The following is a 17,413-nucleotide window of genomic DNA, read 5'->3' as shown; positions in this document are numbered from 1 at the left end:
TAAGGAATTCTCTCCATAATTTACTTGGTGCTTGGACACTGAAATGTTGTCGAAAAGCTATATACACCAGCCATGGATGATGGATAAATCAACTGATCACCACTCGCGTGTGGCTGCTACGCCGAGATCCTACGCCCTGCTGCCTGGGCTCCGTCGGCAGCTGGGTAATCACACCCCGGCGGCGGCCTCGCTATGGATTGTGGTGGCCACAAAAAGGTCTTCGTGAGGGTTACTTACTCCAGATCCGGTGGTTGACTTCGGCGGTGAGATGTAAACTAAGAACGACGACTTGATGCAGAGAGATGGTGGTGCAGCGGCGGTGGTCACACATTGCATGCAATTGCTGGGATCATGAGAAAGTGATGGCGACAACACATTACTACTTTGATGGTGGTGCTTCTTGAGCACTCGGTTTCGAGCTCCGCGGTGAAAGTCTAGGTAACCCGAGTTAGTTATGTCCGGCAATGGCAATGTTTTTACGTCGTGTCCTTGTGAAGGCATTGCTCGGATATGCTTGGATTGGTTCTTCAAGGTGAAAACCTAGATTCTGACCATGAGTGGTTGGATCCGGTGACGGTGGTGATTGAGCGTCGCTCCCTTTCTGAAGGTGTTGTTGTTGAAGAACCTCGTCGTTAGTGTCGTTCCATGAGATAGTTGATGCGGATATGGTCATTGATGTAGTTTGCGATTGGGATCTGATCACTCTATTTTTTTTGCTTGCCTATATATAGGTTTGGTCTTATATGACTTTGCTATTTTGTGGCGTGTTCTTGTGTGCGTGCATTGGTGTTGACTGTGTGCATTCTAACTATACAGAGACCCGGTGTGCTCAATATGTCTGTATTCTCTTGATGATTCATTTTAAATAAATAAAATTCATCCTTTATCAAAGAAAAAAATGAGACATACCCATGAATCTTCTAACCTTGTTCTGTTGTAGGAACAAATATAATGAAGGCACGATGAAAATATTGATTAATCTTGAAGGCTCACCCGAAGTCTGGATGAGGCGGACTCCGTGAACAAAGATCAGACTCATGTGCTCGCCTAGTGAGGGACTCAATACAAGGCCACGGGAACTGACCACGTCTAACTACCAAGTTCTGGTAACCTTCCGGAAGAAGCTGGTAGGACACATACTCATTGGACTTATTGGACCGATAAGTTACAACAGATATAAAAACCTACGGCGCACATTCGCCTTATTGGAACGGAAAGATAACAACATATGTGGAGAAACTAGGGCGCACACTGGCCTGTGCATGAAACACAAACAACAAGGCAACACAAGCCTGGAAATTGTAAGCGGAGGTTTTCAGTGCGCACACAGGATTATGTCGCAACGGACTGAATCCCGTGTTCGCCCTTGCTGCAGAAACTGGCGCATGATTCATTGCAGCGACCCACGGCGGCATGCTTCCCTGCTTCAGTGCCATCTGTTAAGATTTAATTATTAGAGATAATCGTTGTTGTAAATAACAGCATGCACGGGATCCTCTCGAGGCAACCGCCGCCTCGTTCGTGCGGGAGCCTCTCCAGGCAATCGTCGCATCCGCTCCTCGCATCCCCTCGAACAGGCGCATCTTCTCATAAGCGCCGGTTCCCCTTGTATAAATGTGTGACATTTCGATCAAATCATTCTTTCACACGTTATCCTAGAGCACGCATGCTCCGCCCGAACCGGCCATGCCGGCGGCGGCGGCGCTCCCGGCCTGGATTCTTGCCGGACCGGCCGCTCCAAACCTGTATGCGGACGAGGTACTGGAGCCCGCGGACGACGCAGTGGACGTCGACGTTGAGCTGGAACTTGCGGTTCAAAAGTAAGAGATTGTAGCTTTGTGAGTTGCCGCATGTTCTCTTTCAACTCCTTTAGTCCATCACTTTTACATATTTGTAAATTTTGTCTTCTACGTAGTGTCTCCAAAGAGGATAGATGATGGGTCATCTTCGGTGAGCCGGTTAGATCACCACAGCTCACAATAGACAAAGAAGGTAGTCCAGGGAAGTGTTCAAGCAAGTTCCACTGATGAGGCCCCTTGCAGTCTTTAAACGATAGCATGGTAGTTACTGGATAGGAGGAGGAAGAACTGGTGTGTGACATGGTACACTCTTCCCACAATGATAACATATTATCAGTTTTTGATATCTCCCAACATTTAGCTTTAGGCAGAGGCCCTTTCATCCTTAGCATGGAGCAACCATGTATTTTTATTGCAAAAATGTTGAATGGAGCCATGGTGCAGCCGCACCTACGCTCAGCACCACACATCCGCTGGCAGCTCTTACGGGGATTTGTGCATGGCAGGAACTGTTAAGCATGGCGCGAAGCATCAAGCAACAATTACCAAACCTACAGGTCTTAATAAAGCCTAGCACATGGTACAGCCAGGGCCGGTCCTGACTTTTCAGAGGCCCGGGGCGAACTTAAAAAGTGGGCCTAATATAGTGAAAAATATATATTACATCGATGCATAGCACAATCGGTGCAAAAAAAAGATACAAAGCACAACATTTTTATGCCTAAAAAACATCCTTTTTTCATTACTAAATAAAATATATCGGATCTAACTTATCCGCTAGCATTTTCTTTCTTCTTTCTCAAAATCATGTTTTTAGCCAACATTTTACAAGAAAGGAGTCGAAATACCTGGATTTGTCTGATGAAAAATAGAAGAAATCCAGCTATCCAATCCCAAGCATATCAGGTCTTCCTAGGGTCTTCGTATCCTCAAATGAACAACCCCGTACAGAAATAGAAGATCAGTCAGGGAATCACTGGAAAACAAAGAAAAACAGTACAAAAATCAAGCGGAAAAGGACTATGAAATTACAAGAACTTTGTAGGCCTTTGACCCAAGAAAATGTCCTGCTGCAACTTGCAAAGTAACTGAGCTTATGAAGTGTTGTCTCTGCCTGTGGCCGTCCGCTATATGAGAATAGTTATAGGCAAATCCATAGAGGAGTGAGATGGAGAAACTGAAAGGGTATCAAAGGAATCAAGTATAGAAGCAATATCCATTAATTTGCTAGGCATGCTGCATGCTTCGGGAGTAGGAGCAGAACGGGGAACGAGGATACAGGAATAAGAAACGACGGCGGCTGGTGTTATGAGATGGATCGATTGAAACGAGACTGGGATTGTGCCTTTCACAATTCAAGTAACCTACTAGTTTTTTTAACAGTACGTGCACTACATGCTTTAAGGCCCGTCTTGTTCGGTTGTGTAGTATATATATGCACAGGGTTGGGGCCCCCAATCGGGCTGGGCCCTAGGGCGTCGCCCTTCTTGCCCCTACCCAGGGCCGGCCCTGGTTACAACAGTCGAGTTTAATATAGTAGGCTTGCTTCGCACAACGCGTAGCCTATCTTCAGGGCAAACACTGTGCATATATTTTATAGCTTCCATATGCTCTTCAGATGACCACACAACCCACAATGATTAGGCTTGGATGAACATGTTATCTGTCTATAGTTTTTTGAGACATTAACTTGGATGCGTGGTAGCGTTTTCTAGTGCACTATTTTTATGGTTTGCCGGTGCAAAGTATTCATATATGATTAACCTGTGCCACGATTGAGTTTGCAGGACAACTTTTATTTGAAACAGGTAGATAAATTTTTCGTTGTTGTTAAGGCTGACGAAAAAAATTGAATCCAAAGAGGGAACAGACCCACATGTGAAACAGTAGTATATCGTACGGCACCCACTATAGGTTCGGGTGGACCATGGTTCTGAAACTCACCTCTCATTTTTACTGTTTCAATCACATGCTCCAAACCACTGGAGTATGATGTCTGCCACTCTTCCAGGTTTACCATATCTCTGAGAATCAGTGACTCTAGGCTTGGTAATTGACCCACTAGCCAGGTTGGAAAGCTGACACTATTATAACCACATATCTCCAATTTCCTCAATATGCTCGGGGGCACTAGTTTTTCCAGCAACATTTTGTCATCCACAAATCTCTCAACACCCCGAGTCCAGTCCAGTTTCAAGTTCATAAGGCTTTGCTTTTCAATTAATTTAATATCATGTGCCTCTACTGCCGACTTCACATTTTCAAGTTCAGTTATCTGCAGCTCAACAAGATCTATGGGTTGTAGACGAAAAAGATTGCTGCTAGATTCATCAGCAGCTGCACACACCACAAAGTGTGGTAATGATAATGTATTGCCACCAAGATGAGGTATTCTGGAAATAAGACCAGAGCCATTTAAATAAATGTAGTTCAGACTACCAGTTTTATATATGCTTTCTGGTAGGTGCCTAAGATTTCGGCATACGGAGAGGTCCAACTTATGCAACTTTCTCATGCTACAAATACTTTCAGGTATACTTGTAATATTCTCATTGTAAGACAAATCCAAATGCTCTATATTGGAAAGATTAATGGATATATGGTTGATGAGGCTGTCAAAGGAGTCAACGGTATGGTCTGGCAGTCCAGATAGATTTAAATACCGGAGTTTGGTCAGATCATCTGGCAGCAATCTGAGATGTGTCATTTTTAGATTCAAATACTGCAGATTGGTAAGACCAACCAATGCTTCCTGTATATTTCTTAATCATACTACTGTATGATAAATCAAGATGCACCAAATTTTATAGACTCCCGAATAACCTTGGCAATTCTGTCCTGTGCCTACAACCTGATAAGTTTAAGTATTTGAGTTGAATGAAACTAACCAATGCTTCAAGGATCTTTTGGATGCAACAATTTGACAAATCCAGATGCAACAATTCTTTTAGCCTCTCGAATGATTCTGGTAGTTCTGCACCTATTGAACAGTCTGACAGATCAAGATACATTAGACCCTCAATTTCTCCAATCAACTTTGGCAGTGCTAATATTTTATGAGATCCGTGAAGGTTCAGGTAAATTAATTTTGATTGCTTGGTGAAACTGTCTGGAATCGTTTCATCTTGAACTCTTGGTGCCATAAGATACCTCAACTGCTTCAGTTTACCAATAGAATCCAGCAACTTATGAATTGAGCAATCACTCAAGTCCAAAACATGCATGGACTTAGAAAATGAGAAGGCACCACCATGAAGTTTAGTTTTACCACACTCCATAAAAAGGAGTGCCCTTATCTTGGGTGACTCTAATGGTTTGCTGCAATCATTGAGCAATGCAAAGTGACAAGTATTGCCTTGACTTCCCCCAGAGTTGCCTTGTTTGCTAGCGACAAGTATTTCGTTGACCATGAAAAATCTTGCTAGATCGTGCACCAAATCATGCATGGTGAACAATGTATCATTTTCAGAATACACTCCTGTGGTCTATACGAAAGGTTAGTAGTGTCAGTCTTTAATCATGCATGCATCGATTTAATACGCGTCAAAATCTAAACATGGGATGGAGAGGAATAAAAGTGCGACTAACAAAACAGGAAATTTAAAAGATTGAGAAGGCCCAACAAAATAGAGAGGGGGATGTACTCAATATCAATATTATAGTATCTAGACATGCTAGGGGTGTGTTTATGTGTGTGTAAGAACAATGGGATTCTTTTGAAAGTTGTTTGGACAATAATACATTGTAATGTGTTGTGATTTGATAATATGATGCACCACACTAGATGAGTCTTCTCTTTCATGCAGTGTCTGCATTGTACATATACATCATGTGAATTTCTGTACAATAATTCAAAAAATTGTGAAGTTGTAAACTAACTCACCATTGCTGAATTTGAATGTTCTAGGAAGGACAGCCCCAGAAGCTACCTAATGCATTTCTCACCAAGCTGCCAGGTGCATGACCCATTTTTTGCCTTGATGAAACCTAGGGAAATCCACTGATGAATCAGGTCATCTTTAACAATCTTGTAACCTTTTGGGAAAATTGCACAATAGGCAAAACATATCTTCAAATACAAAGGCATAACACTATAGCTTAACTTCAAGGATGCAAGTGCATGGGTAAAATTTGTATCTTCCGGATCAGATAAATTCCAGAAATCACTGTTTCTCACCGACTCCCATTCATCAGAATTGAGCGAATGCAACATGTGTCCAAGTGATTGGGCTGCTAAAGCCACACCTCCACACTTATTCGCAATGTCTTTCCCTATGTGCTGCAACTCTTCTTGGTCATCTGTTGATTCGAATCCACTCTTTTTCTTTATGATAGTCCAACACAACTCATCCGTTAGTCGTGCTGATTTGTGAGGTTGAATAGTAGAAATCTTCTTTGCAATGCCCTCATAGCGTGTGGTTACTATAACAACCATCTCGCCATTCACTCCAACCTTTAACATACCAAGCAACTCTTCCAAATGAGGATTGTTGCGTTCCTAATAGAACTTATCAGCGCTCATTAGGACAATCCACAACTAGATGCAAATTTGCCGAGGGGGCAGGGACTTCACCATACTCTGTCATTAGCTCATTCTTTAGGCCTCAGCTCCGACGGAAGCCCATCTTTCCTTCAAGACATACATCACCACGTGATCTTGCCATCGTCCACTCCACCATCTAGATCATCTGCACCATGATCCAATTCACACCTCACTTTGATACCATTTGTTCGAAATCGTCGTGATCAAATGGCGGGAAGATGTTTGTTAATGAGGTTCACTGCAAATGGCTATATGTGCAGAGTTTGAATACGAGTGCTCCGTCAGATGTATTAAAATGATATGGTACATCAACGACAAAGCCCCTTGAGGCCATCAAACATCATCTCGACCAACCCACAATGGCCGGTACAGCCTAGATGGTCCATTCGTGATCTTGTGTCCAGCCTATTACTAGCTTCTGGTCTATTTTGGATAGCTCAGAGTGCCTTTATATATTAGGTCCAGGTTGCATCTGTTCATCTGTTCGAATCCCAACACCTAACTATGTACATAAACCAAATCTAGTTGTAGCCCTATACATAGTTTTGATGTGAATTCTAATAAAATGTTCTCTTACATACGTGAGGTGACCCAACCTTTATTTCTATTAGAATCTTTATCTTCTTAATTTTGTGTGTACTACTAGTAATATATACTACCTCTGTCACTAAATATAATCTTATATTTAGTTACTGGGGTAGTAGCATTCTGTAGAACGGTAATTAAGTGTGTGGAGTTTAAAGGTGAACACAAACCACGAAAACATGCAACGACAATTCCCTAATCTTACATACCTAAATTTAAATATAGGTACGATTTGTAGTAGTTGTTGATATGCCTTTTGAGCTCCTCATGACCTTCAATACGCCATTCATCTTGTTGGAGACTATAAATACATTTATTCCTATGCCAACCATTAGCGGCCAATTGGAAGTATCTTGTATTTCTATATCCCATCAATATGAAGCCAACTTTGTATTTTTGGTAATATTTGATACCCTCTTCTCGCAAAAGACGGGCAACCTTCTCATTGGATTGATTTTTCAAATCAACCTGTTATTGAGATAAGATGCGAGTCTTTGCAATTTTATCGAGGTCATCAATAGTGGTAGAGAGGCGTTGTTTTTCTTTTTTTATACATTCCTCTGGTGTGTTTTCCTCGTCCAGAGACTAATAATTGCTAATTGCTAGCTCAATGTACGCCCTCTGTCCCATAATGAGCATTTTTTTACACTAGCAACGATAGTGATTAATGCAAGGTATGTGGGCCCTAGTGCTAGGAGGAGCTAGCAGTTAGACGATGTATGGTGTCAATGTAAAGTCATCTATTACCATAATTTCAAGTGAATGATTGTTTTTTTAGAAAAGGAGGAGGGCCCCCGGTCTCTGCATCTAGACGATGCATGCAACCACTTTATTAATTATTCACACAAGACCTTACAAAGTCATACAACAGTAAAACTAAAGCAACCGTCTAGGCAACATCTGTCGCTACTCCTATCCAGTTGATGTAGGGATGCTGATAGTCTGGGCCTAATACTACATAGACCTCGCAGCCAAACCTAATATCTAAGACCAGAGGTCCCAATCAGGACGCCTGCCAGGTATGGGGCACCCACCAGTCCGGCGCACTCCTCAACCAGGACGCCTGCCGGGTATGAGGCCGCCGCAGCCACCTGCCACCAATCCATCTTCAGTGATGTACTGTTGCATCTACATTGCCCGGTCTAGCTGTCGTCGACGTCACCACTACGCCAGACAACGCCACCATCCTGCGCTCGTCCATCATCACACGCTCACCGGCGAGACCCCGCTGCTCCATACTGCCGAGACCCACCGTCGTCGACGCGAGAGAAGGCATGCCACACCACCTCACGCATCTTCCATCCGGCACCGCTCCATAAACGATGCCCCCAATAGGGAACACGACACCGCAGCGCTGCCATCGTCCAATCCGGTGATCTTAGGATTTCTCCTGGAGCGGCACAAGCAGGTTGATGATAGTTGCTTGACAATGCCTTCATTAAGGTAACGACGTAGACGCCGCCATCGCCCGCCATGACCGGAGTCGGCTCGGTTTTCACCGGCGACTATGTCTCCCCAACTTGCCATGAGTGCTAATAGTGGGATCCAAGATCCGTCACTACCAGCCTGGCCAACCGCCTTCGGTGGAGAAGGCAACCACCACCAACATGCCTGGGCCAAGAGACCCGGACGTCGTCGTGCCACGAAGATTACCCAGGGGGATCTCCTCTTGCCGTTGTCGAGACGAGGCGCAGCCGCAGTGGATCTCGATCTAAACCCCTTGGGCCCAGATCAGATCTCATCGCAGCCAAATCTCATCCGCCAAACGGCCACCGGAGATCTCCTGGCCACCGCCAACCCGCTGCGCACTACCGTTGGAGGAGGAGGGGATGGACGCCGCTGCCCCCACGCGTTCCCCGCCAGCCGAGGATAGCGCCGCCGCCGCGGCCTCGCCACTGGGGCTTTGCCCCGCGGCGTCCTCAGTGACGGCGGTGGTAGTGGGAGGCGCTGGAGGGGAAGGACTGACGACGGTGTGGATGGGGGCGGCGCGGCACCACCGCCTCGGGGGAGAGAGGTCGTGAGATGAGAATGTGATTCATGTTATTTGCACATGCTTAAACAGTATAGGATGATCCCAAGTTAGGTGATAAAGATGATGATACTGGTAATAGGGAGAATAATGGTGGTGATGGAGCAAGTAAGGGTTCAGATACGGCCGCAAGCCGACCCGTTGCGTAGGTGACGGAAAGGGGCTCAGTGCCGGCTACGTCCACACCAGTTCAGACTCTGAGGTTTGGGTCCTTTGGGACGCCGAACTCCGCACCGCCTCGGCTGTGGAGTGACTGTGTCGATAGTGATGATGCTGCTGAGCATGTTTTGCCACCCATTCCGACAGAGCTTCGTATCTTGTCACCACAGTGTGGACCGGCCTTGCCAGGAGTGGCGCGTGTCTCGTCTCCGACGTGCATGACAGCAGCTGGGCAGGAACACGGGGCGGCGTCACTACCGATGATGGATCAGCAGGTGGACGACTGTGCGTCGGGGCCCGTGCTTGCTTGACTCCGACGCGGGTTGCTGACGAGTCATCCCACGCGCATGGACTTGTGGCACAGGCATGTCCCGAGTCCCAGTTTGCGCCCGCATACCCTAGGGGGGTGCCTGAGGGGTCTTCGCCGTTGTCACTTCCAGGGAAGGTGGCTCTAGACTCGGTCGCGGGATCACCTCAGGTGCGATCTTCACCGGCCCCATCAGGTGGGCGCCAGCCGATCTTGGGTCTTGCAGGGGGGAGGGGGTCCGGGAAGCGCCAGGTCACCGACTCCCTACTCCCGTGGTAACGGCACGGCGGACGGCCCTGCAGAGGCGCTGCAGGGCTCGCGATCCACCGAGGAGGTCTTGCAGGGCTCGCGGTCTACCAAGGAGGTGATCGCGTTCGGCGGCCACCCGGACCCGTGTTGGAAATATGCCCTAGAGGCAATAATAAATTGGTTATTATTATATTTCCTTGTTCATGATAATCGTTTATTATCCATGCTAGAATTGTATTGATAGGAAACTCAGATACATGTGTGGATACATAGACAACACCATATCCCTAGTAAGCCTCTAGTTGACTAGCTCGTTGATCAATAGATGGTTACGGTTTCCTGACCATGGACATTGGATGTCGTTGATAACGGGATCACATCATTAGGAGAATGATGTGATGGACAAGACCCAATCCTAAGCCTAGCACAAGATCATGTAGTTCGTATGCTAAAGCTTTTCTAATGTCAAGTATCATTTCCTTAGACCATGAGATTGTGCAACACCCGGATACCGTAGGAATACTTTGGGTGTGCCAAACATCACAACATAACTGGGTGGCTATAAAGGTGCACAACGGGTATCTCCGAAAGTGTCTGTTGGGTTGGCACGAATCGAGACTGGGATTTGTCACTCCGTGTAAACGGAGAGGTATCTCTGGGCCCACTCGGTAGGACATCATCATAATGTGCACAATGTGACCAAGGAGTTGATCACGGGATGATGTGTTACAGAACGAGTAAAGAGACTTGCCGGTAACGAGATTGAACAGGGTATCGGGGTACCGACGATCGAATCTCGGGCAAGTATCATACCGATAGACAAAGGGAATTGTATACGGGATTGATTAAGTCCTTGACATCGTGGTTCATCCAATGAGATCATCGTGGAGCATGTGGGAGCCAACATGTGGTATCCAGATCCTGCTGTTGGTTATTGACCGGAGAGTCATCTCGGTCATGTCTGCATGGTTCCCGAACCCGTAGGGTCTACACACTTAAGGTTCGATGACGCTAGGGTTATAAAGGAAGTTTGTATGTGGTTACCGAATGTTGTTCGGAGTCCCGGATGAGATCCCGGACGTCACGAGGAGTTCCGGAATGGTCCGGAGGTAAAGATTTATATATGGGAAGTCCTGTTTTGGTCATCGGAAAAGTTTCGGGTTTTATCGGTAACGTACCGGGACCACCGGGAGGGTCCCGGGGGTCCACCAAGTGGGGCCACAAGCCCCGGAGGGCTGCATGGGCCAAGTGTGGGAGGGGACCAGCCCTAGGTGGGCTGGTGCGCCCCCCACCAAGGCCCAAGGCGCAAGGGAGTGGGAAGGGGGGGGCAAACCCTAGGGCAGATGGGCCCTAAGGCCCACCCTGGTGCGCCTCCCCCTCTCCCCTCCCCTTGGCCGCCCCTAGATGGGATCTAGGGGGCTGCCGCCACCCCTAGGGAGGGAACCCTAAGTGGGGGGCGCAGCCCCTCCCCTCCCCCTATATATAGTTGAGGTTTGGGCTGCCCAATACACACGAGTTCCTCTCCCTGTTGGTGCAGCCCTACCTCTCTCCCTCCTTGTCTCTTGCGGTGCTTGGCGAAGCCCTGCTGGAGTGCCACGCTCTTCCACCACCACCACGCCGTTGTGCTGCTGCTGGATGGAGTCTTCCTCAACCTCTCCCTCTCTACTTGCTGGATCAAGGCATGGGAGACGTCACCGGGCTGTACGTGTGTTGAACGCGGAGGTGCCGTCCGTTCGGCACTAGAATCTCCGGTGATTTGGATCACGACGAGTACGACTCCTTCAACCCCGTTCTCTTGAACGCTTCCGCTTAGCGATCTACAAGGGTATGTAGATGCACTCTCCTTCCCCTCGTTGCTGGTCTCTCCATAGATAGATCTTGGTGACACGTAGGAAAATTTTGAATTTCTGCTACGTTCCCCAACAGTGGCATCATGAGCTAGATCTATTGCGTAGATTCTATGCACGACTAGAACACAAAGTAGTTGTGGGCGTTAATTTTGTTCAATATGCTTACTGTTACTAGTCCAATCTTGTTTCGACGGCATTGTGGGATGAAGCGGCCCGGACCAACCTTACACGTACGCTTACGTGAGACCGGTTCCACCGACTGACATGCACTAGTTGCATAAGGTGGCTGGCGGGTGTCTGTCTCTCCCACTTTAGTCGGATCGGATTCGATGAAAAGGGTCCTTATGAAGGGTAAATAGCAATTGGCATATCACGTTGTGGTCTTTGCGTAGGTAAGAAACGTTCTTGCTAGAAACCCATAGCAGCCACGTAAAACATGCAAACAACAATTAGAGGACGTCTAACTTGTTTTTGCAGGGTATGCTATGTGATGTGATATGGCCAAGAAGAATGTGATGAATGATATGTGATGTATGAGATTGATCATGTTCTTGTAATAGGAATCACGACTTGCATGTCGATGAGTATGACAACCGGCAGGAGCCATAGGAGTTGTCTTAATTTATTTATGACCTGCGTGTCAACATAAACGTCATGTAATTACTTTACTTTATTGCTAATCGTTAGCTGTAGTAGTAGAAGTAATAGTTGGCGAGACAACTTCATGAAGACACGATGATGGAGATCATGATGATGGAGATCATGGTGTCATGCCGGTGACGATGATGATCATGGAGCCCCGAAGATGGAGATCAAAAGGAGCAATATGATATTGGCCATATCATGTCACTTTTTGATTGCATGTGATGTTTATCATGTTTATACATCTTATTTGCTTAGAACGACGGTAGTAAATAAGATGATCCCTCATTAAAATTTCAAGAAGGTGTTCCCCCTAACTGTGCACCGTTGCGAAAGTTCGTCGTTTCGAAGCACCACGTGATGATCGGGTGTGATAGATTCTTACATTCGAATACAACGGGTGTTGACGAGCCTAGCATGTACAGACATGGCCTCGGAACACATGCAAAACACTTAGGTTGACTTGACGAGCCTAGCATGTACAGACATGGCCTCGGAACACAGAAGACCGAAAGGTCGAGCATGAGTCGTATGGTAGATACGATCAACATGAAGATGTTCACCGATGTTGACTAGTCCGTCTCACGTGATGATCGGACACGGCCTAGTTGACTCGGATCATGTAATCACTTAGATGACTAGAGGGATGTCTATCTGAGTGGGAGTTCATAAGATGAACTTAATTATCCTGAACATAGTCAAAAGGTCTTTGCAAATTATGTCGTAGCTCACGCTATAGTTCTACTGTTTAGATATGTTCCTAGAGAAAATTTAGTTGAAAGTTGATAGTAGCAATTATGCAGACAGTAAAAGGCTTATGTCCTTAATGCACCACTCAGTGTACTGAACCTCGAACGTCGTCTGTGGATGTTGCGAACATCTGACACACACATTTTGATAACTACGTGATAGTTCAGTTAAATGGTTTAGAGTTGAGGCACCAAAGACGTTTTGAAACGTCGCGAAACATATGAGATGTTTCGAGGGCTGAAATTGGGATTTCAGGCTCGTGCCCACGTCAAGAGGTATAAGACCTCCGACGATTTTCTTAGCCTGCAAACTAAGGGAGAAAAGCTCAATTGTTGAGCTTGTGCTCAGATTGTCTGAGTACAACAATCGCTTGAATCAAGTGGGAGTTAATCTTCCAGATGAAATAGTGATAGTTCTCCTAAGTCATTACCACCAAGCTGCTAGAGCTTCGTGATGAACTATAATATATCAGGGACATATATGATGATCCTTGAGATATTCGCGATGTTTGACACCACAGAAGTAGAAATCAAGAAGGAGCATCAATTGTTGATGGTTGGTGAAACCACTAGTTTCAAGAAGGGCAAGGGCAAAAAAAGGGATACTTCATGAAACGGCAAATCAGCTACTGCTCTAGTGAAGAAACCCAAGGTTGAACCCAAACCCGAGACTAAGTGCTTCTGTAATAAGGGGAACAGCCACTGGAGCAGAATTACCCTAGATACTTGGTAGATGAGAAGGCTGGCAAGGTTGATAGAAGTGTACTGGATATACATTGTGTTAATGTGTACTTTACTAGTACTCCTAGTAGCACGAGGGTATTAGATACCGGTTCGGTTGCTAAGTGTTAGTAACTCGAAATAAAAGGTTGCGGAGTAAATGGAGACTAGCTAAAGGTGAGCTGGCGATATGTGTTGGAAGTTTTTCCCAAGCTTGATGTGATCAAGCATCGCACGCTCCCTCTACCATCGAGATTGGTGTTTGCGTTGAGCGTAGACATGATTGGATTATGTCTATCGCAATACGGTTATTCATTTAAGGAGAATAATGGTTACTCTGTTTATTTGAATAATACCTTCAATGGTCTTGCTCCTAAAATGAATGGTTTATTGAATCTCAATCGTAGTGATACACATGTTCGTGCCAAAAGATATAAGATAGTAATGATAGTACCACCTACTTGTGGCACTGCCACTTAAGTCATATCGGTATAAAACGCATGAAGAAGCTCCATGTTGATGGATCTTTGGACCCACTCATTTTTGAAAGGATTGAGACATGCGAACCATGTTTGTTGGTAGATATGCATGAAGAAACTCTATACAGATGGATCGTTTGGACTCACTTGATTTTGAATCACTTGAGACATGCAAATCATACCACTTGGGCAAGATGACTGAAAGCCTCGTTTTCAGTAAAATGGAACAAGAAAGCTGAAGGAAATATGCCCTAGAGGCAATAATAAAGTTATTGTTTATTTCCTTATTTCATGATAAATATTTATTATTCATGCTAGAATTGTATTAACCGGAAACATAATACATGTGTGAATAAATAGACAAACTGAGTGTCACTAGTATGCCTCTACTTGACTAGCTCGTTAATCAAAGATGGTTATGTTTCCTAACCATGAACAAAGAGTTGTTATTTGATTAACGGGATCACATCATTAGGTGAATGATCTGATTGACATGACCCATCCCATTAGCTTAGCACTCGATCGTTTAGTATGTTTCTGTTGCTTTCTTCATGACTTATACATGTTCCTATGAATATGAGATTATGCAACTCCCGTTTGCCAGAGGAACACTTTGTGTGCTACCAAACGTCACAACGTAACTGGGTGATTATAAAGGAGCTCTACAGGTGTCTCCAAAGGTACATGTTGGGTTGGCGTATTTCGAGATTAGGATTTGTCACTCCGATTGTCGGAGAGGTATCTCTGGGCCCTCTCGGTAATACACATCACTTAAGCCTTGCAAGCATTGCAACTAATGAGTTAGTTGCGGGATGATGTATTACGAAACGAGTAAAGAGACTTGCCGGTAACGAGATTGAACTAGGTATTGGATACCGACGATCGAATCTCGGGCAAGTAACATACCGATGACAAAGGGAACAACGTATGTTGTTATGCGGTCTGACCGGTAAAGATCTTCGTAGAATATGTAGGGGCCAATATGGGCATCCAGGTCCCGCTATTGGTTATTGACTGGAGGTTTGTCTCGGTCATGTCTACATTGTTCTCGAACCGTAGGGTCCGCACGCTTAACGTTATGATGACAGTTATTATGAGTTTATGCATTTTGATGTACCGAAGTTAGTTCGGAGTCTCGGATGTGATCACGGACATGACGAGGAGTCTCGAAATGGTCGAGACATAAAGATTGATATATTGGACGACTATATTCGGACACCAGAAGCGTTCCGGGAAGTTTCGGATAAAACCGGAGCACCGGGGGTTACCGGAACCCCCCGGGGGGTTAATGGGCCTCATGGGCCTAAAGTGGAGAAGAGGAAGGGGCTGCCAGGGCAGGCCGCGCGCCCCCTCTCCCCCTAGTCCGAATTGGACAAGGAGGGAGGGGCGGCGCCCCCCCTTTCCTTCTCTCCTTCCACCTCTCCTACTTGGACAAGGAAAAGGGAGGGGAGTCCTACTCCCGGTAGGAGTAGGACTCCTCCTGCGCGCCTCCTCTAGGGCCGGCCGCACCCCCCTGGATCCTTTATATACGAAGGCAAGGGGGCACCCTAGGACACACAAGTTGATCCTCGTGATCGTTCCTTAGCCATGTGCGGTGCCCCCTTCCACCATATTCCACCTCGGTCATATCATTGTAGTGCTTAGGCGAAGCCCTGCGTCGGTAGAACATCATCATCGTCACCACGCCGTTGTGCTGACGGAACTCATCCCCGAAGCTTTGCTGGATCGGAGCCCGGGGAGCATCATCGAGCTGTACGTGTGCTAAGAACTCGGAGGTACCGGAGTAACGGTGCTAGGATCGGTCGGATCGGGAAGACGTACGACTACTTCCTCTATGTTGCGTCAACGCTTCCGCTGTTGATCTACAAGGGTATGTAGATCACACTCTCCCCTCTCGTTGCTATGCATCACCATGATCTTGCGCGTGCGTAGGAATTTTTTTGAAATTACTACGTTCCCCAACAGTGGTATCAGAGCCTAGGTTTTATGGTTTTATGTTATATGCACGAGTAGAACACAAGTGAGTTGTGGGCGATATAAGTCATACTGCCTACCAGCATATCATACTTTGGTTCGGCGGTATTGTTGGATGAAGCGTCCCGGACCAACATTACGCGTACGCTTACGCGAGACCGGTTCTCCCGACGTGCTTTGCACAAAGGTGGCTTGCGGGTGACTGTTTCTCCAACTTTAGTTGAACCGCGTGTGGCTACACCCGATCCTTGCGAAGGTTAAAACGGCATCAACTTGACAAACTATCATTGTGGTTTTGATGCGTAGGTGAGATTGGTTCTTGCTTAAGCCCGTAGCAGCCACGTAAAACTTGCAACAACCAAGTAGAGGACGTTTAACTTGTTTTTGCAGGGCATGTTGTGATGTGATATGGTCAAGACATGATGCTAAATTTTATTGTATGAGATGATCATGTTTTGTAACCAAGTTATCGGCAACTGGCAGGAGCCATATGGTTGTCGCTTTATTGTATGCAATGCAATCGCGCTGTAATGCTTTACTTTATCACTAAGCGGTAGCGATAGTCGTGGAAGCATAAGATTGGCGAGACGACAACGATGCTACGATGGAGATCAAGGTGTCGCGCCGGTGACGATGGTGATCATGACGGTGCTTCGGAGATGGAGATCACAGGCACAAGATGATGATGGCCATATCATATCACTTATATTGATTGCATGTGATGTTTATCTTTTATGCATCTTGTCTTGCTTTGATTGACGGTAGCATTATAAGATGATCTCTCACTAATTATCAAGAAGTGTTCTCCCTGAGTATGCACCGTTGCGAAAGTTCTTCGTGCTGAGACACCACGTGATGATCGGGTGTGATAGGCTCTACGTTCAAATACAACGGGTGCAAAACAGTTGCACACGCGGAATACTCAGGTTATACTTGACGAGCCAAGCATATACAGATATGGCCTCGGAACACGGAGACCGAAAGGTCAAGCGTGAATCATATAGTAGATATGATCAACATAGTGATGTTCACCAATGAAACTACTCCATCTCATGTGATGATCGGACATGGTTTAGTTGATTTGGATCACGTGATCACTTAGAGGATTAGAGGGATGTCTATCTAAGTGGGAGTTCTTAAGTAATTTGATTAATTGAACTTAAATTTATCATGAACTTAGTACCTGATAGTATCTTGCTTGTTTATGTTTGATTGTAGATAGATGGCTCGTGCTGTTGTTCCGTTGAATTTTAATGCGTTCCTTGAGAAAGAAAAGTTGAAAGATGATGGTAGCAATTACACGGACTGGGTCCGTAACTTGAGTATTA

The 17,413-nt window shown here is 45.9% G+C and overlaps 1 pseudogene; it reads right to left on the bottom strand.

Moving 5' to 3' along the window:
• Positions 1-1,655: 1,655 nt before the first annotated feature.
• LOC125533220 lies at positions 1,656-8,203 on the bottom strand (annotated as a pseudogene).
• Between the last annotated feature and the right edge of the window lie 9,210 nt (positions 8,204-17,413).

Source organism: Triticum urartu, chromosome 1, assembly GCF_003073215.2.
Source record: "Triticum urartu cultivar G1812 chromosome 1, Tu2.1, whole genome shotgun sequence".
NCBI lineage: Eukaryota > Viridiplantae > Streptophyta > Magnoliopsida > Poales > Poaceae > Triticum > Triticum urartu.
This window is presented reverse-complemented; position numbering and strand designations above follow the sequence as displayed.